Consider the following 26,084-nt stretch of genomic DNA (forward strand, 5'->3'; position numbering starts at 1 on the left):
AGTGATTTTATTAAAATAAAGAGTTTGGTGAATGTTTATTTTTAGTGTTGATTTGTTGGTGTTTCTGATGGCAATGTTTTGAATGCTGTCTTCAGTTAACTCCTTGTAAGAATGAGAAATAAACTTCCTATTCAAGAACTTGTACCAAAAATGTTTATTCTCATGTTCGTATTTTATCCAAATTTGACAAATGAAGATAACTGTAAGAGTATTTCAGAAAGAGGGTAACCTGTCCTTCAACGTGAATTATTGTCAAGTGAATAATTATTTTGGCAAATGGACTGTTCACTCAACTGGACTCAAGCATAAAATCTCTTTGTAAATGAACTTGAGGCATTTCCCGAAGTATACATCTGCACTTGATTTATTTTATTCTTGAGTGGTTTAAGCATTGCATTCTTAGAAATGTGTTTATATATAAAATATCTTCTGTTTTATTTCTGTCTTTGGACAAATGGTCTCCTATATGTTAAACTCAACTGGCTAACTGAAGTGGTCAAAGTGGTTAGACTTTAGCTGGCTTTCCGTGCTGAATACACAATGAACGGGCTGCACAGAACAGAACAAAGAATCTCACTGTGTCTCAGTTCTCAGCTGTAAATGTGGTTATCTGAGCAAACATTACAAGCTTAATACAAATATGCAGTGAAGTGTATTGCATGTAAACGGAAATAAACAGGAAAATGATCATGCACTAACTGAGCCAAATCACTCTCTGAGATTCATATAGACATGCTGACGATAAAATCTAACTTATTTGATGTGCCCCTGAGACTGGTGATGTCATAACACCAAAGAGATGTTAATCGTACCTTTACTGAAATTAATGCTGAATAACAAGAGAAAAGAAGATGGGTATTTGCAAGAGACAGGGGACAAATCATTATGATGCACTTTGACCTATAAGAAATGGTCCTCAATGTTGTATTATTTGACCACAATTGAAAAGTTACTTTTTCAGTTGCAGATCTATTTACCGTAAGGCAGGGGTTTCCCAACCTGGGGCTCACGGACCCCTCAGTAAGAGTTCATGGCATAAAAACAGAACACTCACATGAAAAGGATTGCCGTTTTTCGTAGTGATATCCTTATTTTGCAGTTAAGTAGTTTAATTGTAGAAAAATAAACGATATATGACATAATGTTTGAGGGCTGTGGAGTCCTTGCTGGAGTTCAGAAGAATGCAGGGGGATCTCATTGAAACCTATCGAATATTGAAAGGACTAGATAGAGTGGATGTGGAGAGGATCTTTCCTATGTTGGCGGTGGTGGTGGGGGGGGGGGGGGAGTTTGGGCCAGAAGGCACAGCCTCAGGATAGAAGGATGTCTCTTTAAAAGAGAGATAAGGAGGAACTTCTTTAGTCAGAGGGTGGTGAATCTGTGGAACTCATTGACACAGGTGGCTGTGGAAAACAAGTTTTTGTATATGTTTAAAGCAGAGGTTGATGAATAAGGGCATCAAAAGCTTTGGAGAGGAGACAGGAGAACAGGGTTGAGAGGTTAATAAATCGGCAATGGTTGAGTGGTGGAGCAGACTCCATGGGCCAAATGACTCAATTCTGCTCCTCTGTCTTATGGTTAAACGCAAGGCCTATTGTTTTGTTTTAATATGACAGGGAAAACTTTGCAGGTGGTTGTATTGATTCTGAAAGAGCCATGATGATGTCAATATGCGGAAGAAACAACTGCGATGGCCCAAACGGCCTCTTCCCATGATCAGCTTTTCTTTTTATTATGTATTTAAAAAATATTGATTTTTGATGGAATTATTAGATTTGGCTGATTGTATCAACAATTCCTGCATTGATATAATGACGAGCTTCCCTATCATTCTTTCAAACCCTAGTGAATACTCTCCTCAGCCTGAGACTTACTTCTCGTCTCCCACCGTTAGAAGAAGGCTGCCTTTTTAATTTGCTGTTAAACTTGAAACTGTTGCCCTGAAGACCCAGTGTCTCACTCCCCCTAGGGATCCACGGTTGTCATTACTCACGGGAAGTGTAACAAGCTACAGCAACGCGCCACAAAACGCTGGAGGAACTCAGCAGATCAGGCGGCATCTAGGGAAACGAATGAACAGTCGAGGTTTTGGGCCTGAGGACCCTTGGCTGGAGGAGCATCCTTCAGGTATCTGATCTTTCAGAGTGCCTCCACATGATGGAGATCGGTGCCACTCAGGGCAAAGCAGGCTGCTTCAGCCATTTGACTCAGTGCGCATTCCTTCACCGCGCTTGTCGTGTGGCGGCAGCGGATAGTACCCGGCGGAAGCATTGCAGTGGCTCGTTGATGTTACTTTGACAGCTTCTCCCAGTTGGACTTCCTCTATCACCCACGAAGATAATGAGTTCTAAAGTCAAAGCAATTGGTAGCGTAGTGGTTAGCCTAATGCCATTACAGCATCAGTGACCCACGTTCCACTTTTGCCGCTATCAGAAAGTACTTTCTATGTTCTCCCCATGACTATGTGGGCTTCCATTTTCTTCCTACGTTCCAAAGATGTATGGGTTGGTAGGTTAATTGGTCATGCGGGTATAATTAGTTGGTGCGGGCTTGTTGGGCCAGAAGAGCTTGTTACTGTGCTGTATCTCGAAATTAAAAAAAAATCCCGCAGTGTCCCAGCTTGGAGTACGATACCATTCTTACAATGGCTTACAATTTTTGCATTGTATACCAAGTGCCAACATAGTAGCATTGTCACCAAAGAGACTGCAGCAGCTCGGAAATCAGGTCTACCACAATTTTTCTGGGATGACAACAAAAAAGCATGCTCCTTGCTGTCCTACTTCCATTCCCCCTCCCCACCATTCCTGATCCCCACTGGAATAGATAATGGATAGATCATTGGGTGCTAGTTTAGTGACATTAATGTTATCAGGTGTCATTCTCTCTTAATGTTATCAGGTGTCTTTCTCTCTGCTTGCAACATAAAAGACAGTAGGACACTCTGAATCTCTGGTTCTTGGGGTTACTATGGAAACAGTGAAGCAATTTCAGCTTATAAGGGGCCAGTACACTTCATTGCATGGGCTGTAGCTCTCCTTGTTTTCCCAAATCCCATTGGCTGGACCTTTCTACCAACACTGGGCCACCCATGCTCACTGCCAATCTATGTGGTAGGTATGCACCTCATGTTTCCGAGTCTGCCAGTGGTCAGTACAGTCCCAGTTCTAAAAGGCATTGTTTTGCACAGTGGCAGGATCCAGCGTGATGTAATGCAATTTCATTGGAGGAGATAGCAGCATAGAACTAATTCTGCCCGATAATCTGGAAATCAGCTTGGCTAGCTGGCACCTCCACCTGCTGCAATTATCATTGAATATCTTGCAATTCATTGTTGCCTCTGTTCCTTCGATTATTGAAAATTCCTCGACAGATTAAATTGTGATCCATGACAAATACCTGTTAAAGACAGAAAATGTCCTCCACTGGAACTGTGACAGGGCTTTGAACAGTTAAGTAGGCTGACAATGGGTCAACAAAAGAGGCTGACAATGCTGGAATCTGGAGCAAGGACCAATCTGCTAAGATGCATAACCCTAACTCTAACCCCCTCCCCGCTTCCCCCACCATAGATGCTGCTCGACCCACTGAGTTTTTCTGCCAATTTCCTTTGAGCTCACGTAGGCTAATGGGCTGAGTGTAAAATACCAATTCATGGACTTGATTCTAAAACTACAATTTTTTCTAAGTATCAGTAATTTTTCCTAATTATGTTTCGCATTCTGCCCGAGATTTTCAATGAAAACGTACATTTTATGGTGATAATGTTAACTTACGCAGCCTTGAGCTTTTTTCTTTGGCTTTCTTTACTCCAAGTGCTTTCCAATAATGAAATACAAACAAATTTTCAAGATTTTTTTTCCTTGTGTGACCTGCAATAAACCAAGGATTGCCTCAGGAATTACATAATCCTTTTAACCTATTAGTAGTGTTAGCACTTCTCACTGGAGCACTATAATTTTTGTAATTTAGGCCTTCTGTAGCAAACAGATTAAAATCAATCTAAAATGGTTGAAAAATCCTTCGTGTGCTGTAAGTTGAAGGTTACCACAAACCATTTTTGTTGTAACAGACATCCCACCCTGCAAAAACTCATTTCAGGGACGTAGCACCATCAATTTGTGGGAGACTTCCGGGAGAGGTGGGATGTCTGCAATAGAGTAGCTCCTTAGCAGCTGGCCGGCTAGTTTAAATAACGTTCGCTATGGTAATGAACGAATGACACCTGTTAAACTCACCTCAACATGTCTTTTACAGTCATTTGGACAATAGAAAAGTCACTGTTGCAAATAGTGCAGCGAGCAACACTGTCATTATTTTTGACCCCTATTAGGCAGGGGAACACTTTAGTGTAGTCTGGGGTCCGGGTGACGTACGTTTTATATTTTTTTGGAACGCTCTGCCATGGCGCGCTCTCGCTTGCTCTCTCTCTCTCTCTCTCTCTCTCTCGTGGTCGCTCGTGCGCTCTCAAGCGCTCTCCCTTGCTTTCTCTCTCGCTGGCTCTCTCTCCCTCTCTCACTCATGTGCTCTCGCTTGCTTTCTTGCTCGCTCACTCTCTCTTGCTTTTCTCTCGCTCGCTCTCAAAAAAAATCGATTTCTGTGACATTGTATATAATTTGCTGGCATCAGGGAGCCACTATCAATATGCGGGAGACTCCCGGAAGTTCCGGGAGAGGTGGGATGTCTGTTGTAAGTATTACAAAAAGGACATGTTAATGAGAGGTACATGTAAAGTGGCAAGGCAAGGGGAACACCCAGATGGAAATTTGATGCTAGGCCTTTCATCAGTATCTCCGAAGATCTGATGACTTCATCCAATTTGGCTCTAATGGAAAATATTTGTTTTCTTCCATTTTTTTCTGTAAATACATTTTTTGTTCCTATTGTACACCATATTATAAAACAGAAATTATCTCTGTCATCGAAATCCTTTCAACAGGTTGAGAAATGGAGAGGGGGAAAATATTTCACTTACTTCCACAGTGCAGACACTATTCGTGCATGTTAACTCCTTGTACTGTGTGACTGAAGGCTTTGTGTTAGGAGCTGTAAAGGATCTTTTGATAAATGGATATGCTGTGTTAACAACACAAAGGGTTGAAGGTCAAGCAGCCTATGAGATGCTGAGGCTGGGAACTGTGCAGCAGATAAGTACTGGTCCGGTGGATACACTCCTCTCCATTGAAACTGCCACTGTTCTGGCTATCATTACACTTGAAAGTTTCGGTTAATTGACATAGTTAATATTTTAACTGGGAACTTATTCCATATATTCACTACTGTGGAGTGAGATGAAAGGAGGACCCCTCTTTTAAGCATATTGCTCAAGACTAGTAGCTTTTTGTACTCTTGTTCTATAGTTCTGCCTCATTGTCTGCAATGAAATAACATTATAGATCCCTTCCAGCATTTTAAAAATCCCTAAGCACAAGAAATTCTGCAGATGCTGGAATCTCAAAGCAGCATACACAACATTCTGGAGGAACTCAGAAGGTCAGGCAACATCTACGGAAATGAACATACGGCCAACGTCTCGGGCCACGACCCTTCTTCAGGACTGGAAAGGAAGGGGCAAGATGCCAGGATAAAAGGGTGGGGAGAGGGGAAGGAGAACAGCTAGAAGGCGATAGGTGAAGACAGGTGGGTGGGAAAGGTAAAGGGCTGGAGAGGAAGGAATCTGATGGGAGAAGTGAGTGGACCGTAGGAGAAAGGGAAGGAGGAGGGGCAGCAGAGGAGAAGAGGTTAGAGGCTGGAGGGGGGAATAAAAGCAAAGGGAGGGGGAAGGGCCATTTTGGAAGTAGAAACTGTGTGGTGGGAGGGGAGGAGAATGCTAACCGTGCCTGAACTGAAGTTCTGGAATTATCCTCATAAATACCATTTTGGAATCTGTTCAAAATAACATGTTCAAATGAATGAAGACAAATTTAATATTGACGTGTAAAAAAAACTGTGCTCCAATAAGGTGATTGTGTTTATGGTAAGAGAAGTGCAAGGGGAAACAGTGTGTTTGTGTGAGAGACAACAGGATACTGTGGAGAGGGAGGGGGAGTGCAGGCTGTCGGAGAGTATGCATGGCTTAAGGAATGAATGCTCTTTCTCATCTACATCTGTCTTGAGATCATTGACTGCCAACTCAGCACACACAACATTCTCAATATCTGACCCTGCTCACCCCACCTCCCCCCCCAACCAGCCCTGATAATTCCTTCGAGGTTGGATTAACAGCTTCACAGTGAATTAACTCTAAAATCACTGGTCTAGTTCAATGAAACAACATGTTTTTACTTGAATTAACAATTCAGCCTTGTGTTTTAGGAGCTATCCCAGATCACATAAAATCTGATGACAAAATGCATTTTCTTTTACTGGGTGTCTTTTGACATGATTTTTATAAAATCCTCTTTTTGTATCTGATTTATGTTTTCTTCTAAATGGGAAGTTGTGCCAGGTTTTATTTTAGTGTGCTGCTACAAGTTGGGTGATGTAAATCAGCAGCTGGTTTTATTATCAAGGCAAAATCTATTTAAAAGACAAATATTTACTTTGGGTAATGTGTCATTAACTTGTTTAAACCCCCTCCCCCCCAAATTGCATTGAGCATAAATCATATCCTTTTGCACTCTCGATTTCCCCTGCCTTTCTGTTTTTGATTTGATTGTGTTTATGTTGTGTTTAACCAACGTGGGTGAGCCATTCTCCATCTAATTATAATAGGAGCATCATTTGCATTGAGAGAAACTCTTGATGTGCCTTAATTGAAATATGTGTTATCTGAACTCCATCATCACAGGATCATTGAGAAATACCATTCTTTCATTATGTTCATATATTGTATGTTTCCTCTTCCACGGTGACCTTCAGAATATCTCAATTAAAGTCCATCACCTCATTTACATAACTGATTTAGATCCCTTTGAATTCTTTTGGTCTCACCTTATTACCACACATTCTTTTGTCATCGGCAAGTTTTATAATACTGCATGAGCTTTTCAAAATGTTGTACAAATCCACATTGCAAACATCAGGCAATAAATGTCGGACATAAGACGGCAGAACTGTGTGGACCATTGTCTATTCATCATCTCTGTTCTACTGCCAACACAATTAGCAATTCCCTCATTATGTGGAAGCATGTTAATTATTCAAAACCGAAAGTGAGAAAGTTTATCAAGTGATCAAGGAAAGTCCAAGTCGATTATATTCACTGGATAGCATTCCTGTCAATTTAATTATCAATAATTTTTGAGACACAATTTTCCCCGTTTTGCTCCGAAGCTATTTAAGGAATATCCTTCTTATCTGGTAAAATGTTGTCATTTTCCCCCATTATTTCCATTACTTAACATTTTTCAGCAACATCTTGTATCAGTATAATCTATTAAATTTTCAGGATTGAAAGCAGCAATTCCAAAAAGTCCGGTGAACGCAGCAGGCCAGGCAGCATTTATAGGAAGATATAGGAAGATATCTATAGGAAGGTAACTCTTCCTGTAGATGCTGCCTGGCCTGCTGCATTCACCAGCATTTTTTATGTGGGTTGCTTGAATTTCCAGCATCTGCAGATTTCCTCGTGTTTGCGATTACAAAAAGTCTGCCCTTTTCCTTTGAACTTGTTGGATCCACAGCCATTCCACATCTGTCCAAGAACTTAGCAAAATAAGTTAAAAAATTAGCAAAGCTTATATTTAGCTTTAATATTCTCACTTAGAAAACGTCAACATTTTAAAATACGATGTTAGAAATTTCTCAACATGATATGACTTGGTGGATAGCTCAAAAGTAATTTCCTTGCATTAAGGAGAAAAAATATCTAGTTCGTGACAAGTATTGAACTTTTTTGGTTCACTGCCATTTGTGTTTGAGGTCAAAAGATTTAAACATTTTATTTTACTCTGCTGCAGATAAATGGACTTCTCTTTTGATGGGAGTCTGTGTATTGTGCAGTCTTTGAAAGAAGCTAGTTGGTTAGTTGCCAGATACTCATATCTTTATTTTAAACTCAAGTGCCATTCTTAAGATGGCGCCAATATGAGGTGACTCTTAGTGTGCAGCTCTGATGGGAAACATCAAATATTTCCATTTAGGGCTATTACAGCTGAAATCACAGTCACATCATTTTAAGATGCTTAAAAAATTTATCAATACTCAAAATTGATAGATCCCAGACTGCAGCCTCAGGTCATGAGTGCAGTTCCTCTTTAAAAGAATGGAAACAGCTATGGCACCCCAGTCTACAGGTATGATTGAAACACAGAGGCTTTAAACCCACACTCCCAACTATCGTGCTGGTGAATGCACAGTTTCTGGAAAATAAAACTGAATATCTCAGAGGAAGATTGTTGTACCAGAGGGACATCAAGGACTGCTGCGTACTTTACTTCACAGAAACATGGCTATCCCCCGCCATTTTGGATGCTGCGCTGAAGCCCAATGGCTTCCCCATTCTCCGCAAAGAAAGGACAGCTTAGTCTTTTAAAGGTATAGGAGCTGGAGTATGCTTTATGATTAACACATCGTGGTGCACAGATGAGGGGGTACTGTCTCAGTCCTGCTCACCTGACCTGGAACATCTAGCAGCCAAATGTCATCCTTTTTATCTGCAAGGACGTTTCCCACCATCATCCTGGTAGTGGTGTATGTTCCACCTCAGGCCAACGTGCCAGCCAAGACTAACCTCTCAAAGCAAGGATTTGCACAAGTGTAGCTTCGTTCTCCCTTTCAAAGTAAGCATAAAAAGTGTTGAGCTCATCTGGGAGAATGAAGCTACACTTGTGCGAATTCCTGCAGCATCTGGTGACCCTGTGATTTCTGTCTCAGAGACAGACATCAGAACATCTTTTGAGAGGATGAACCCTTGCAAGGGGCCAGGCCCTGATGGTGTACCTGGTAGGGCTCTGAAAACCTGTGCCAGCAACTGGCAGTATTGCTCAAGGGCATCCTCAATCCCTCACTGCTGTAGCTAGAGGTTCCCACCTGGTTCAAAGGGTGACAACCATACCAGATAAGCAGGGTGAGCTGCCTCAATGACTATTGGCCAGTGACATTCAGATCTACAGTGATGAAGTGCTTTGAGAGGTTAGTCTTGGCTGGAACCAACTCCTGCCTAAGCAAGGACCTGAACCCACTGCAATTTGACGATTGCTTCAATAGGTCTACAGCAGATGCAATCTCACTTGCTCTCCACTCAGCCTCGGATCATCTGGACAAGAGAAATATGTAAGGCTCCTGATATTGATTACAGCTCAGAAACATACTCTCCGTTCTAATCAACAAGCTAAGCTCCAAAACTTGGGTCTCTGTACCTCCCTCTTTAACTGGATCCTTTATTTCTTCACCAGAACACTGTGTGTGTGGATCCGAAATAACATCTCCTCCTCACTGACAATCAACATTGGCATAACTCAGGGATATGTGCTCAGCTCACTGTTCTGCTCTCTCTACACCCACAACTTGTGGCTTGGCACAGCTCAAATGCCAGCTATAAATCTGATGACGACACAACAATTTTTGACAGTATTTCAGAAGGTGACAGGGAGGCCTGCAGGAGTGAGATAGATCAGCTGCTGGAGTGGTGCTGCAGCAACAACCTTGCATTCAATGTCAGTAAGACCAAGGAATTGTTTGTGGACTTCAGGAAAGGAAGTTGAGGGACCACACACCAGTACTCATTGAGGGATCAGAAGTTTCAAGTTCCCAGGTGTCAACATCTCTGAAGATCTATCCCGCGCCCAACTTATTAATGCAATTACAAAGAAGGCTTGACGGCAGCTATATTTCATTAGGAATTTGAGGAGACTTGGTATGTCACCAAAGACAGTCTGAAGTTTCTACAGATGTGTTGTGGAGAGCATTGTAACTGATTGCATTACCATATGGCATAGAGGAGGTCACGGCACAGGATTGGAAAAAAGCTGCAGAAAATTGTCAACTCAGCCAGTTCCTACATGGGCACTAGCTTCCACAGCATCAAAGACATCTTCAAAAGGCAACGCCTAAAAAAGTCGCCATCTGTCTTTAAGGACCCCAGTCACCCAGGAGGTACCCTCTTCTCATTGCTACCATCAGGGAGGTAGTTCAGGAGCCTGAAGACACTCACTCAATATTTCAAAAACAGCTTCTTCCTCTCCACATCAGATTTCTGAATGTACAATGAATCATGAACACTACCTCACTACTTTTTCTCTCTCTTTTCGCACTACATATTTAGTTTGACCTTTTTATGTATACATGTTGTAATTTATAGTTTTTTAAATTTGTACTGCTGTCACAGAACAACAGATTTCACACTATATGTCAGAGCTATTAAACATGATTCTCACTCTTCTCATACTGCCAGTTCATTGGATTTTGTTTTGCATTGGAATCAGGTCATGGACACAACACACATGACATTTCTCAGTCTTTCATGTTTGATGCCAACTTCCCTCGTGGTCATTCACTAATTTACCTTGGTCACGTGAGGAGGTGGAGGAGATTTTATTTTGTAGACTTCAGGAAGGGAAGTCGGTAGAGCACACACATTGGTCCTCATTGAGGGTTGGACGTGGAAAGGGTGAGCAGACTCAAGTTCCTGGGTGTCAGTATCTCAGAGGACCTGTATTGGTCCCAACCACATCGATGCAGTTGCAAAGAAGGCACACCAGCCTTCTTTACGAGGAGTTTGAGGAGAGGTAATGTGAGGTAATGTTACAGCTATGTAAGACCTTGGTCAGACCCCACTTGGAGTGCTGTGTTCAGTTCCTGGTCACCACAGTACAGGAAAGATGTGGATACTATAGAGAGAGTGCAGAGGAGATTTACAAGGATGTTGCCCTGGACTGGAAGGTGTACCTTATTGGAATAGGTTGAGTGAACTTGGCCTTTTCTCCTTGAAGTGATGGAGGATGAGAGGTGACCTGATAGAGGTGTATAAGATGATGAGGGGCATTAATCCTGTGGATAGCCAGACTTTCTCTCAGGGCCAAAATGGCTATCATGAGGGGGCATAGTTTCAAGGTGCTTGCAAATAGGTTCTGAAGGGATGTCAGGGGTAAGTTTTTCACACAGAGTGGTGGGTGCGTGGAATGCACTGCCAGCAGCAGCGGTGGAAACGGATACAATAGGGTCTTTTAAGAGCCTCTTAGATAGGTAGATAGAGCTTAGAAAAATAGAGGGCTATGTGCTAGGGAAATTCATGGGAGTCTCTAGAGTAGGTTACATGGTCGGCACAACATTGTGGGCCGAAGGGCCTGTTATGCGCTGTAGAGTTCTATGTTCTATGTTTTATGAGATTTAGCTTGTCACAAAGACTCCTGCAAATTTCTGTAGGTGTGGATGGGGGAGAGTAGTTGCATTACAGCCTGGTATGGAAGTTCCAATGCATAGGATTGTAAGAAGCTGCTGGGGGATATAGACTCAGGCAGTGTCATCACGGGCAAAACCACTCTCACCACTGAGGACGTCGTCAAAAAGCAGTGCCTCATAAGCATCCACCCTCATGAACCTCCAGCATTGGGGATATGCCCTGATCTCATTACTACCATCAGGGAGAAGGTATTATTGCCTGAAGTATCACACTCAACTGTTCAGAAACAGTCTCGTCCACTCCGCCGTGAACACTACTTCATTATTCATATCTTTGCACTACTTATTTATTTTGTAATTTATAGGAATGGTTGCATGTATTTACTGCTGCCGCAAAACAACAAAGCATATGTTGTAAAGCATAGTGATAATAAACCTGATTCTGATTTGTAAACTTTTCATATATCAAAATGTTCTATATGTCAAATAAACAAATATTTGCAGGAAGCCATAAGAAGATACTAGGAGCTTTGTAATAGTCATTTGTTCTCTAAGAATCTTTAGCACTTTACCAGTCTGCTTCATTAAAGTCTTCGTGCATTCTGGTATATATACACACTCAGTGTCCACTTTATTAGGTACCACCTGTACATCTCCTTGTTCATGTAAGTATCCAATCAGCAACTCATGAGGCAGTATATGAAAGCATTCAGGCATGGTCAAGAGGTTCAGTTGTTGTTCAGAAGTATCAGAATGAGGAAGAAATGTGATCTAGGTGACTTTGTCCCTGGAATGGTTGTTGGTGTCAGATGGGGTGTTTTGAGTATCTTAAATCTCTTGGGATTTCACTTAGAACAATCTCAAGGGTTTACAGAGAATGATGCAAAAATTTAAAAAAAATCAAAGTGAGTGACAGTTTTGTGGGCAAATACGTCTTGTTAATGAGAGAGGTCAAAGGAGAATGGTCAGACTGGTTCAAGCTGACGGGGAAGGGACAGTAACTCAAATAAACACAGATTACCACAGTGATCTCTGAATGCACAACGCTTTGAACCTTGAAGTGGATGGGCTACAGCTGCTGAAGATACTTTATTGATCCCAAAGGAAATTACAGTGTCACAGTAGCATTACAAGTGCACAGATATTAATATTAGAAGAGAAGTAGAAAGAATAAAAAATTAGTTACCTCAAACAGTCTAACAGGAGGGTCATCACTTCCCCGACTATAGGTTGACTCATTATAGAGCCTAATGGCCGAGGGTAAGAATGACCTCATATAGCGCTCTTTGGAGCAGTGCAGTTGTCTTTGTCTATTACTAAAAGTGCTTCTCTGTTCAACCAAGGTGGCATGTAGAGGGTGAGAAACATTGTCCAGAATTACCAGGATTTTCCGTAGGGTCCTTTGTTCTACCACAGCCTCCAGTGAGTCTAATTTGACTCCTATAACAGAGCCACCCTATCTTATCTGTTTATTGAACCTGTTGGCTTCACCTGTGTTGATGGTATTGCCCCAGAACACCACCGCATAGAAGATTGTAGTGATGACAACAGAGTGGTAGAACATGTGAAGGAGAGGCCTGCATATATTCCTCAGGAAGTAGAGGCAACTCTGGCCCTGTCCACAGCCTCTGTGTTGGAGCTCCACTCCAGGTGCACCCCTCGGTACTTGTAGGTCCTCACCACATCCATGTCCTCACCATCAATAGTATCAGGGAGCAGTGCAGGCTGAGTCTTCCTAAAGTCCATCACAATCTCCATTATCTTACTGACATTGACTTGCAGATGATTCAGCTTACACTATTTGACAAAGTCCCCCACCAGGGCTCTGTATTCATCCTCCCGTCCTTCCTTTATGCACCCACTGAGTCCTCATGGAATTTCTGCAGATGACATGACTCAGTGTTGTATCTAAAGTCTGAGGTACACAGTGTAAACAGGAAGGGAGCCAATATAGTCCCCTGTGGGGCCCCAGTCTGACAAACAGCTCTGAAGCCACCCAAACTGTGGTCTGCCTGTCAGGGAGCCCATTATCCAGGATACAATGGAAGTGCCAACCTGCATTGCGTGGAGCTTTTCCCCCAGCAATGAGGGTATTGAAGGCACTTGATAAATCAACTAACATGATCCTCACAGTGCTGTCCTGTTTATCCAAGTCGGCTCTGTTCAGCAGCTAGATGATAGCTCGTCGACTCCAATGTGCTCCGGGTAGGCAAACTGCCTGGATTGAGGACTGATCTGACCAGGGGTCAGAGGTGAGCCAGGACCAGCCTCTCTAGGGTCTTCATGATATAATATCAGCCAGCATCAAGAGATAGATCACAGTGTTCTGCCTTTATTGAGAAATGGTTTCTTCTTTGACTTCAGTCGAGAACAGGCACCATTTTGGATTTAACAGCATTTCCATTAACTGCAGTTATGTGCAAAGATATTCCTCTTGTTCTGTCTTCCGTACTTGGAATGTATACTTGGGAACCCCCTACCTCTCCCTTACCATCTCTCTTTACACCATGGGCACTTACCATGAGGAATGTGACTCTGAGGCCTGATACTCTTCTATCTTTGATATGCTGCAAAATCTTAGCACTGTTTTACCATCAGGGTCCAGGCAAATCCTGTTATGATGTGCATACGCTATACACCACCCAGACACATTCCTGAATGGTCTTTTTGGCTGAATTCACAAGTTTTTGTGATTTTGGCTTCAGTGCAAAATGCAATGAAGGTTTAGTAACTAAGAAGGAGTGAAATCCAATTCCATACCATAATCTCTTCAGGAATGTGCTTTGATCCTTGATAAGTTTTTCAAACAATGTTTTCTTTCAGCATGATTGCTTCCCAATTCAAAGGGCACTTTCCTCAAGGAAAAGTATTTGCTACACAACTCTTTTTCTTCAAAATACATTTTGGAAGTTGGGTGAATAATATTGAAACATATCCTGGTTCTTCAGCTGAAACAGAAAGGGCTGTCCTTCTGCCTTTTTTCCTACTCAATCCTAAAAGTTTGAACCTTTCACGTCCTTCTACGTTTGCCTGAGTCAGAAGACCTTATGAAGTGTGAAGGCTCATTTTAACTAAGTGGCCTGCTGAAGAGGAATGTGAGAAGAGGACACTATTGACAAAACTTTTTTTTTGTTGTCCTATTGCAATACAACTTTCTTCTCTTCACACTGAGCAGGGGAGAAAAACTTTCCTTTGGACCTCTCTCTTTCTCTTTGGAACGTTGACTGAAACTTAGCGTGCATTGCTAATGGTTTAATCATGATAAAGTAAAATGAATGAGATTGACCATTTGATGAATTCATTGCTTGTTAGTGCCAGTGATCACTGATTCCTGCCTGTGCTTGAAGGGTTCTCCCTGTGACCCCGTGGGATTCCTCTCATATTCCATGAAAAGGTAAGGGTTAGTGAGTTTTGGGCATGTTATGTTGGCGCTGGAAGCATGGTAACACTTGCAGGCTGCCAAGCACAATCTTCCTTTGATTTGAGATAAACAACGCATTTCACTGTATATTTTGATGTACATGTGACAAATACTGGAAATCTTTAATCAATGAGCTAAATGATTTACATACATGATACAACGCAGTCTTCCCCAGTGCTAAAATCTCCACTGCAAAGATGCAGTTTCAGTTCATACCTTCATGGGTTTACGTATAACAGAGAAGGCCATTCAGCCCATCAAGTCTATGACATCAGTCCCATACTCCTGTTTATTTTCCCATAACCTATTCTCTCTCAAATTCACATCGACCTTCCCTGATTGGAAGCAGCGATTTATCCTCCCAACTTGCACTCCTTCCGGTTCTGAGGCCAGTGGCTCCAGATATTTAATGCCGGGGGGCGGGGGGGTGGTCATTCTCTAGAAACTGACCTCCCTGTGTATTATTATCTGTAAAACCTGCCTAAAATGGACTCCAGGCTCTTTTGAAATGTTTGCAGTTGAAACACCATGCACCAGGACACTTCACCAGCCTGAATCATCCATCTTACCAAACCCCAATGAAGGTGGCTCTGCCACTTTTTTCTTCCTCGAGGGGTTGCTGCATGCCTGAACCTCTGAATTGTCCCCTGTGTGAAACTGCTTTTTGAATCTCTGTGCTGGGGGCAAGTCACCTGGCTCCCTCAAACATCAAGTTCCGTCATTTTAAGCAACTTTGACAGAATCCCTTCATCAGTAGGTCCACACACAAACCAGCCTCCCATTGATCAAGGTTTGAAGGTTATACTTTATCGCCACTGCTTTAATTTGACTGTTTATTCACCAAGGGCCTCCTCAGTCATTGGTTACATCTGGCAAAGTGTATCTAACGCAAGACAGAAAACCAGAGATCAGGAGGAAGAAGACATTCCGTGCTGCTTCCCTTACTCACACAGAACTCAACAAATTCATCGCTATTCCTACCAATATCCACCCACTACCACCTACACATGGTCAGTCTCTGACTCTTCATTTTCTGGAACTTTCTGTCATCATCTCAGGAAATAGACTGGCTACTAACGTCCATTACAAGTAAATAAAAGTCAAAAATGAAACCTGTCAGATGCTGGAAGTGTGACAAAAAGTCTCTGATTTCTGAAATGTTGGCTCGTTTTTTTTCCCCCTGCAAATGTGGCCTGACCATCATAGTATTTCCCCCATTTTCTATTTTTGTGTTATATATCCATTGCAAGCCAACTGACTCCTACAGCTGTCTGGACTACTCTTTGTCCTATGCTGCCTCTTATGAGGACCACTATGCCATTCTTTCAGTTCCTCTGTTTCTATTGTATTTGCTTCGAAGATGAGACTTTCTATAGATGTTCCTCTAAAATGTCTTCTTTCTTCTGGAACTACTGTTTCCCCTCTACCATTATTATCTAAACACTTGGCCACATCTCATCCCTATGCTTCCCCTCTGAATGATTGTTCTTTGGGATAGAGTTCTTTTGGTCCTCATATTTCACCCTATCAACCTCCACATTTAACAGGTCATTCTCTACAATTTCAGCCATCTTCAAAGAGATTGCACTGCATGCTGCCTCTTCCCATCTCTTCCCCTTTAAGCCTCTCTCAGGGGCAATTCCTTTCTCAACTCCCTTGTCCACTTTTTTGTTTTTAATGCCTACACCCTTTCTTATGGTGCTTTCCCTTGCAGCTACGAACAGAAGGATTTCTCACGTCTTCCGTTCCCAGCAGGTCTAATCAGTCTTTCCAGATGAGCGTGGATTCACTTACTTTTCTTTCGATCCAGTGAGGGCATTCAGTGCTCACAATGAAGTGTCCGCTACATTGGAACAACCAAACTCAGATTGGGCAACCACTTACTAAGCACACACGGGGCCCCTGACCCTCCTCTTGTCGTCACTTTCATTCTCTATCCCACTCCCATTCTGACCTGTCACTCCATGGTCTCCTGCACCGTTACCATGACGCCCAATGCAAAGCCTAAGGAGCAGCACCTCATCATTTCTCTGGCCACATTGCATCCTTCTGGACCCAATATTGAACCTTACAACCTCAGGTAACTTGATTTTTTTGTCTATCAGTGCCTATTACCCTTTTCTTTCTTAGGAACAGGAGGATATGCAACATATCTTACTGGTCTGCTTTTTACAACTCCTGCATTCTTTTGTCTGTGTTCTCATTCATTGACCGGATGACTTTATACAACTTAACCCCATGGTCACCTTAATTTTATTCTACCAGAGAACCCCCCCCCCCCACATTCCCTATCCTCCCACCTGCACTTGTCCCCCAGTCCCCAGCAGTTTAAGAGCTTTTTCCTCTCTTTCCCACAGCTCCGACAATGGGTCTTTGCCTTGAAGTATTAAGCCCGTTTCTTCTTCTACAGATGCAGTTTGACCTACAAATTGTTTCCAAAATCCTATTGGATTTGTTAGAGTGAGTTTTTGGGTAGATTTTCACTTAAATGACTCTGGCCACCAGTCTTCTGTTTGACAAAATACTGTGGATTGAGTTCATAACAATGCACTTCCTAAAAGCTGTGAATACCAGATGCTGCTGACGCTGTAGTTTGACCAGATGCTGTAGTTTTGAAGACAGTATTATCTAATAATAATGGGCATCCGTTAGTCCCGTGAGACCATGGATTTGCGCCTTGGAAGGTTTCCAGGGCGCAGCCTGAGCAAGGTTGTATGGAAGACCAGCAGTTGCCCATGCTGCAAGTCTCCCCTCTCCACGCCACCGATGTTGTCTAAGGGAAGGGCATTAGGACCCATACAGCTTGGCACCAGTGTCGTCGCAGAGCAATGTGTGGTTAAGTGCCTTGCTCAAGGACGCAACACGCTGCCTCAGCCAAGGCTCGAACTAGCGACCTTCAGATCACTAGATGAATGCCTTAACCACTTGGCCACGCGCACAATATTATCTGTACTTTATAAATATTAATTGTCCTTTATGTTAGCATGCAAAATACCAGATAATTGTATTGTGGATTTAACTTGCATTCCTAAAGGCTGTGAGTACCAACCCAGACGTGTTGACGTCAGGAGGAAAGGATGAAGTCAGAAGGTGTGATGTTTTGTATGCAGCTTCAAAATGAAGCATTGTCCATGCATTGTCTATAACTTTGTAAGCAGCGATTGCCTTTTGTATTTAGCATATAAATATCGAGCCCACATTGGACCAGCAGACCTTTCTACCCAAAGCATCTCCGTCCGTATGATGCCTGCTGTACCTTGTTGTGTCGAATAAAGAAGCTGCTTTGTATCTACCAGTAACTCTGTCTCTCCAGTGATTTCATCCACGCCACAACACATCATTCAGAGCATGGGTTCCCAACCTGGGGTCCGCGGACTCCTCGGTTCACGGTAAGGGTCCATGGCATAAAAAAGGTTGGGAACCACTGATTTAGAGGCAAAATAAGCCCTATTTCAAGGAATCTTTTCCGTGTAGCATTTTTCGTCACCATTATCCAGCATACTAATATGGCTCAGTAATATATCTCTGATTTATTTCATCAAAGTTCAACGTAAATTTATTAGCAGTGTTTATGCTGGCGTGTAGGAGATGCACCATGTATGAGATTCATTTTCTTGCCGGCACTGACAGCAGAACCAAGAAATACAATAGAGTCAATGAAAAACTACACAGAAAGACTGATATGCAGTCAATGTGCAAAAGAAGACGATCTGTGCAAATACAAAAAAACTAAATAAATAATACTGAGAACACGAGTTGTAGAATCCTTATAAGTGAGTCCATAGGTTGTGGAATCAGTTCAGAGTTGAGGTGAGTGAAGTTAAATCAGGTTGGTTTAGTAGTTACGTTACATAAATAGGCAGGATATTTGATCGATAGCTAGATACTTCATTGATCCCAAAGGAATTTACAGTGTCACAGTAGCATTACACATGCACAGATATAGAAATATTAGAAGTAAGAAAGAATAAAACAAGTTACCTTAAAAATAAGATGTACAAGATTTACAAGTCAAAGATTGCAACGTCACTTCCCTGGCTATAGATTGACTTATTATAGAGCCTGATGGCCGAGGGTAAAAATGACCTCATATAGCACACTTTGGAGTGGTGCAGTTGTCTTAGTCTATTGCTAAAATTGCTCCTCTGTTCAGCCAAGGTGGCATGCAGAGGGTGAGAAACATTGTCCAGAATTACCAGGATTTTCCATCGGGTCTTTGTTCTACCACGGCTTCCAGTGTGTCGAGTTTGACTCCTGTAACAGAGCCAGCCTTTCTGATCAGCTTATTGAGCCTGTTGGCATCACCCGTGTTGATGCCATTGCCCCAGCACACCACTGCAGAGAAGATTGTACTGGTGACGACAGACTGGTAGAACATGTGAAGGAGAGGCCTGCATACCCCAAAGGACCTCAGTTTTCTCAGGAAGTAGAGGTGACTCTGGCCTTTCTTGTACACAGTCTCTGTGTTGGTGCTCCACTCAACTCTGTTGTCCCGGTGCACCCCAGGTACTTGTAGGTCCTCACCATCATTAGTACTAGAGAGCAGTATTTGACTGAATAAGTGAGTCTATTTCTTGATGAATAAATTTATGCCTTGTAGGGAGGGATATTGTGGAATTTGTAGTATAATTTGCATTTGCATTGAGGAGAAGCTGCCCCATTTGAGCCACCTTACTGTGCTGGACAATGGTGACTGGAAACGTTACATTGAAAAGAATCCTTGAAAGAGGGTTTATTTTGCCTCTAAGCAGAGTCGCTATTAATCCAGGCAGAGGAAACACAGATCACACTCTGTGAAACACAACAATTACATGGAGGGTTTAAGCATCAAGCATTACACAGAATCTAACTGTCTCCCCCATGTGGATTGTACCTTATTTTTTAATAAGAAATGCAAATGTTTTATAAGTGGTGGATTTGCAGTTTGTGATGTGCTGGTTTGTTGCCTTGGAGCTAGCAAGCACTTCTGAAGGAGTAACTGTTGGTGAGGTTCCAATAATGCATGGGCTAAATCCATCAAAATCTCAGAGCATGATTCAACACACTGCCTAAAAAAAATACACAAGAATATTAGCAGATGCATGAATACACAGTGCACTCCAAAAAATTGCAGGCTTCCTGGGCTTGCCGTCTGTGATTTAAACCTCTGGTTTAAAAAAAAACAATTGAGTGATTGGAAAGTTGTACAAAAGGACAAATTAATTGAGTCTTGGCTGCGATTCACCTCATGGGGATGGAAGGGAAAGTTTATTCAAGGGCTGGTTTGATTTACGCACAAGTAGAGCATGATTTCAATTAGTGCTGGTCAGCAAATGTTCATGATAATAAAGGACTTAAAGAGAAGCAACATTCTGGGCTCTACCTTTTTCCGGCCATAAATTATCACTCAACTCTTTATTATAGACAATATGCCTTTCTCTGGGAAGCTGCTTTGCATTTTCGTTTTTCTCCTTTGACTATGTCTACAGCTCGTCGGAACATCAGATAATTCCATCAGTCTCGTTTGTAAGGGAAGTAATATATGTATTATGCTCCGTGATGTATTCCTTGTTTTTTTGTGTGTGGGATGCATTAGCAAATTGACAATTTTTTTTCTTGGTTAAATGGCAGTGCATCATTATTTACTATGTTACATTTTAGGGCACGATTTCTAAAATGTTACTGGGAATATGATAAAAAAAGAATCGAAAACAGATCTATTATCACTGAGTTATATGACCTGGAATATGTTGTTCTATGGCAGCGTTACACTGCAAAGATATAAAATTGCTATAAATTACAAAATTAAATAAGTAAGGGAATAGTGCCATTTAGTCTTTGATTGATCTTGCTTTGCAAGATGATGAGCTAGCTGATTCTTGAGACTTCGGCAAAAACATGTCCCACTAAGAAAAGTGCTAGTTCCATTGAAAATAAATAACATTTTCTTATTTAAAATAATCAGGGTTGATCATCTGAGGATCTTTTGCACAAATGCAACATTTTTTCATATGTCTGTTTTTAATTTTATAAATTATATGATAATATGATAGAACAGTACCCACAAAATCAGTTGTCCTCAGACAAGAGATTATCATCTCAATTTCATAAAAAAAGTGTGAAAAAATCATTTAAAATGTATAATATATATGCCAGATGAAAGAGTAGAGTGAAAACCCTCTTTAAAACTAAAATCAGTGAATTTTCAACAATATTTACTCTTATTTTGTGGTTGCTCCAAATGTGTCCCAAGCTTTTGTCAACACAGTCAGATATTTATAAAAACAGCAATAAAATCAGGCAACCACATGGTCAACTATATTCCTGAGGACCCCCTTTCCACCCTCCACATCTGCTAAATGTAACAAGGTCAAACAAGCTCCTGTAAGTTTGCTATTTTTTCAGTAATTTTTACATATTTATTGATGTTGCTACTGTCACAACCATGATGTGCCAACACTGTCTCTTTTGTATAGAAAGAATTCTTTTAAATTATGACATAAATTTATGTATTTTAAATAGAGGCCAGAGGCAGCTAGCAACAGAGGGAAAACAAGATGGCTCCTGTATACAACTCATGCATGTCATGTAAGAAAGTGTGTTTTGTCACCAACGTCAGACGTCAGCACCGTCAGGCTTTCTGTCTGACGGTGTTTTACACATAGTTTGACCGTGTTGACAAAAACATCCAAATCCTCAGTGGAGGCTTGAACATAATTTATGATCACAATAAATAGTAATACGGCTTGTAATATTTCATTAACTTCTTTATTTATAATATACATAGTTTCCCCTTTATTTCTTCCATACACAGGCCTACAATATTTCCTTACTATATGACTAAAACCATAAATGAATTTAGTTGCATCATTTCATATTCTATAAAATGTCACCAAATTAAACATAATTAAATTCATAGTACTTTTGCACAATTTCATAGTAATTCCATTAAATTCTGACCTTTTATGCATTTTAGGAAGTTATGGCTAGGCAGCAGCTATCAGTGGAGGAGTGAAGGAGAAGAAACAGGGAATACCAAAAAAAAGCAGAGAGAGAAAATATAGAGTGAGCCAGAGTTAAAGGAGGAATACCTGAGAAAGGAAAAGCAAGGATGGAAGAAGAGAGTAGAGGATGGGAATATAAAAACTATCAGTGATTTGAATGAAAGGGAAAAGAGGAGTAAGAGAAAGGCGTGAAAATGTAGACAGCAAGAGTCAAGAGAGCCTAAGAGAAAGGGCCCAGAACGCTCAGAAACTCCCCCAGATAGTCCATTGGATCAGACTGTACAGGAGCCAGCTCACAGTAGGCAGTCTATAACAGGGAAAAGGGAAATAAAGAAAACAAGAGTAAGATACTTGAGAGAGATGAAAGCTTTGAAAAATAAACTTCAAAAGATAATAAAAGATAGGAACAAACTGAAAAAGCGTTGGCAACGAGAGCAAACTAGAAATAAAAGAAACACAAGAATCACCAAGAACTTCAAAAGATAATAAAAGATAGGAACAAACTGAAAGAACGTTGGCAACGAGAGCAAACTAGAAATAAAAAAACACAAGAATCACCAAGAAAAAAAAACAGAGCAGATGCTACAGGGAAGCAAACTCAAAAACCCCTCTGTCAAGAAAACCCTGCTCTTCCACAACTGTCTCATTCAAGAATTTAATCAAACAAAAATAATTTACAGTTGCCCCGCAAGTCTGCTCAAAAATCAAAGAACTTGACTCTGTCAGGCAGGGTTCTAAAGAAATATTGCCTAATACACCAGACAGAGTAGTTCGAGCTGACATACAACACACTGCAAAAGAGAAGGACTACTGACAAAAAAACCACTTACATTCAAGCAATAACCCAGATGGTTCAGGATTTCTATCATAATGCTGCACGAATGACGACTGACAAACAGGACACGATAACACTGAAGAAAATAAAACATCAGAGAATGATTCTGACTGACACAATATTCAACCTCCACAGGGAGTTCATCAAAAAGGAACCAACTGTAAAACTCAGTTATTCATCCTCCTGTGCTTTACATCCATTCTATATCACAGCACCAAAACCATCCGATCAAAAGGCATGCCAATGCCAACACCATGAAAATGCGAAGCTGATGTTTGAGGTCCTAAGAGCATATGACATTGTAAGGTCTAGCAAATTGGAGGATAGTTTTGAACTTCTGTGTTGTTCTCAGACAAGTGAGGCATACCTTCTGTGCTCCTGCACCTGGTGTCTCCACAAGCACACACTTCCCACCCCACAGCAAGAGTTGACCAATGTTGAGTGGAAGCAATGGGAATGAGTGCAGGACCAAACAGCAGATGGAATTCACTACAATACAAGACTTGTGAAGCACAATGGCACACTGACAGAGCTCATCAAACGGTATGAAGACAAACTAAAGGGTGAAACAACAACACGTGTGCTTGGTTCAGAACCAGTACAGGGAATACAGGAGCTTGGTACAGATCTGCAATAAAGCACTGTAATTGTGCATGTGGACTTTTCTGAGGCATGGAAATGCAAATATAGTTCTGAGGTACAGTCATGCCATTTTGGTCAGAACCTCCTACAGCTCAATCTGCACACTGGCATGTACTACACAAAAGAAGAGAAAGCAGGTTTTGTACAATATCAGAATCCAAGCGTCAGGATGTTTCTGCCATTTGGACTCACATGGAACCAGTCCTCAGAGATATTCATTTAAAATTTCCAAAAGCTGATACCATTCAATTTTGGTCAGATGGCCCCAGCAAGCAGTACAAAAACACCAAGAGCTTCTCTCTCCTCTGCAGTGTCCCTCGAACACTGGCTTTCCAGAGAACAACCTGGAACTTCTTCATCACTTCACATGGGAAGGGATCGCCAGATGGCATTGGGGGAACTGCGAAAAGGACTGCAGACAGCCTTGTACTACGGGGGAATGACATTGTGGATGTCAAGGTCTTCCATGAGATGGTTGGGAGAAGCCTTCGCAGTACTCAGCTCTATCATATTGCTGAAGGTGGCATGCAGACATTATGATGCACTCCTTTCTCAACCACTAAAACCTGCACCAGCAACGAGGAAAATCCATCAGGTCATACCTTACAGAAACAGCATCCACTGCAGATCATTGTCATGTTTCTGCAGTGAGCCACAGATGTGCCAGTGTTTCAGCCCAACAACATTTCAGTTGACTGAAAGTACACATGCCAGGGTACAGGCTGAGGAGAATGATGGCCCTACCACAGTGGGAAAGAACAGAGGGCCTTTGGCAATGCTGATGGAAGAAATGGAGCAGGAACCCCAGAGTGGTCCTGACGGGACTACGACAGATATATCTGCTGGTGTCATTAACTGTGGAGATTGGCTTGCAGTCCTTTATGACCAAAATTGGTGGTTAGCAAAGGCTGTCACTGTGGATGCTCATCACCAAGATGTTCAAGTGAAGTTTTTCCACCCTCATGGGCCCAACCCGCGCTTCCGTCCAAAACCAGGTGGAAAGGATATGTGCTTCGTAGCAGTTGAAGATATTCTGGTCCAGCTGACGGAGCCATCATCACCGGGTCGTGCAAGCAGGACGAGGGAGATCTACCACCCCTGTCTGCTGAAGTCATGGACTTCATAGAGGAGGAGCATATTAATCGTCTACTTCCTGATGAAGATGACTGAACGTTTTCTAAGATTTTCAAGCCCAGAAATAGATGGAATTTTTTTTTTAGTTCCTGGTGTGTTTTCTGATGTTTATGCTTAAACATTGCAGTTGTACTGTAGTTTTTATTTTGCTGTTTACCGTTGTTGTTAATATTTACAGAAGGATAAAATGTACATGACAAATTGTTATTTGTTGTACCAAATTGTTAAATAAAGTTGTTAAGCAAGGAAGCATTGACTTGAGTGATGAAAAGGTTGGAATTGTTTGTTGTAATTAGGCCACTGCCACAACTGTCAGATGGAATTTACTTTGTTTTAAATTAATATGCTTACAATCTGTTCCTCCAAAACAGTTGATTTATTAAAGTAATTATCTCCTTAAAATTAAAAATGTGTTTTTATGTCCAAAATTGTTATTTTGTATATTTAATGCTAATGATAAAAGTTGCATGATGTAAGAATTTTTAAAGGAGAACATGTGAAATAGTATAAAAATGAACAAATGTGAATTACCTATGGTGTAGACACAATGATTTAAAAGCTCTAAATCTATATAAGACTAAATAAATAGAAATTATTATGTCTGACTGTGTTGACAAAAACTAATTAATAACAGAGAAAACACATTTTATGAAAAAATTACAAAATCAAGAGGTTGCACTGAAATATTGCTTGATTGCTGAGACCTTGTTCTATAAATATATGTGTAGATTTCATAACATTTAAAATCTTTTCTTTTCAAAATTAAAACCTGTTTTATCCAAATTCTCAAGAATCAGTGGACGACATTCATTTCCCTTGGTCTTGAACATTAATGCCCCAGAAGTCCTGTCCCTGCCCCATGATTGTCTCAAATGCTTGTTGTTGTTATATTTTTGTTACCTTGACCCAAAAATGAGGAGTACTCATGATATGAAGAAAAAATATCCTATAATGCTAAACATTTCTTATGGTAGTTTTTTTAAAATTGTTATACAGCACAGGGACCTTGGAGCCATGCTGCCCAGCAATCCCCTGATTTCATCTTATCCTAATCACGGGGCAGTTTTCAATAACCAATTAACCTACCAACCATTTATCTTTGGACTGTGGGAGGAAACCAGAGCACCTGAAGGAAACCATGTGGTCATGGGGAGAACGTACAAACTCCTTACAGGCGGCAGCGGGAATTGAACCCGGGTCACTGGTACTGTTAAGCGTTGTGCTAACCATTACGCTGCTCTGTGTTAGATATGTGTTTCCTTGCATTCGTATCATTGATCCACATGTAACACTCCACATTTAATTTGGACTCAGACTGCTTCTCTTACAGTATGTTCAACCATCGCCTCCTTTTCCAAAGTTTTAGAACTTTGAGAGATTCCAATTAGATCTACAATGAGCTGTTCAAATAGCACAGCAGGGTTAAAATTTAAATTTAGTCATTTGTGCCTTTAAATTGACTTTGATTTAGAAAACGAATGACTGGATGTTATCATCTTTAGACTTTTATTTAGTTACGTATAGTGTAATTATTTAACCACTTGGCGTGGCCAAGTGGTTAAGGAGTTCATCTAGTGATTTGAAGGTCGCTAGTTCGAGCCTTGGCTGAGGCAGTGTGTGTGTCCTTGAGCAAGGCACTTAACCACATAGTGCTCTGCGACGACACCGGTGCCAAACTGTATGGGTCCTAATGCCCTTCCCTCGGACAACATCGGTGGCGTGGAGAGGGGAGACTTGCAGCACAGGCAACTGCTGGTCTTCCATACAACCTTGCCCAGGCCTGCGC

General features: G+C 41.4%; 1 protein-coding gene across 3 annotated transcripts in view; it reads left to right on the plus strand.

The window, feature by feature from the left end:
• Positions 1-26,084, plus strand: part of LOC134338456 (transmembrane protein 132C-like) — a 1,064,025-nt gene that overhangs the window by 13,417 nt on the left and 1,024,524 nt on the right. The window contains exon 1 of one of the 3 annotated variants that reach the window (XM_063034273.1): positions 21,038-21,067. The exons of the other annotated variants lie outside the window; for them this stretch is intronic. The gene's annotated coding sequence lies outside the window, so the exon portion shown is untranslated. Of the gene's footprint in view, positions 1-21,037; positions 21,068-26,084 lie in introns of those variants that run through there. 3 annotated transcript variants of the gene reach the window in all.

The sequence above is a fragment of the Mobula hypostoma genome, chromosome 27 (assembly GCF_963921235.1).
Source record: "Mobula hypostoma chromosome 27, sMobHyp1.1, whole genome shotgun sequence".
Lineage (NCBI taxonomy): Eukaryota > Metazoa > Chordata > Chondrichthyes > Myliobatiformes > Myliobatidae > Mobula > Mobula hypostoma.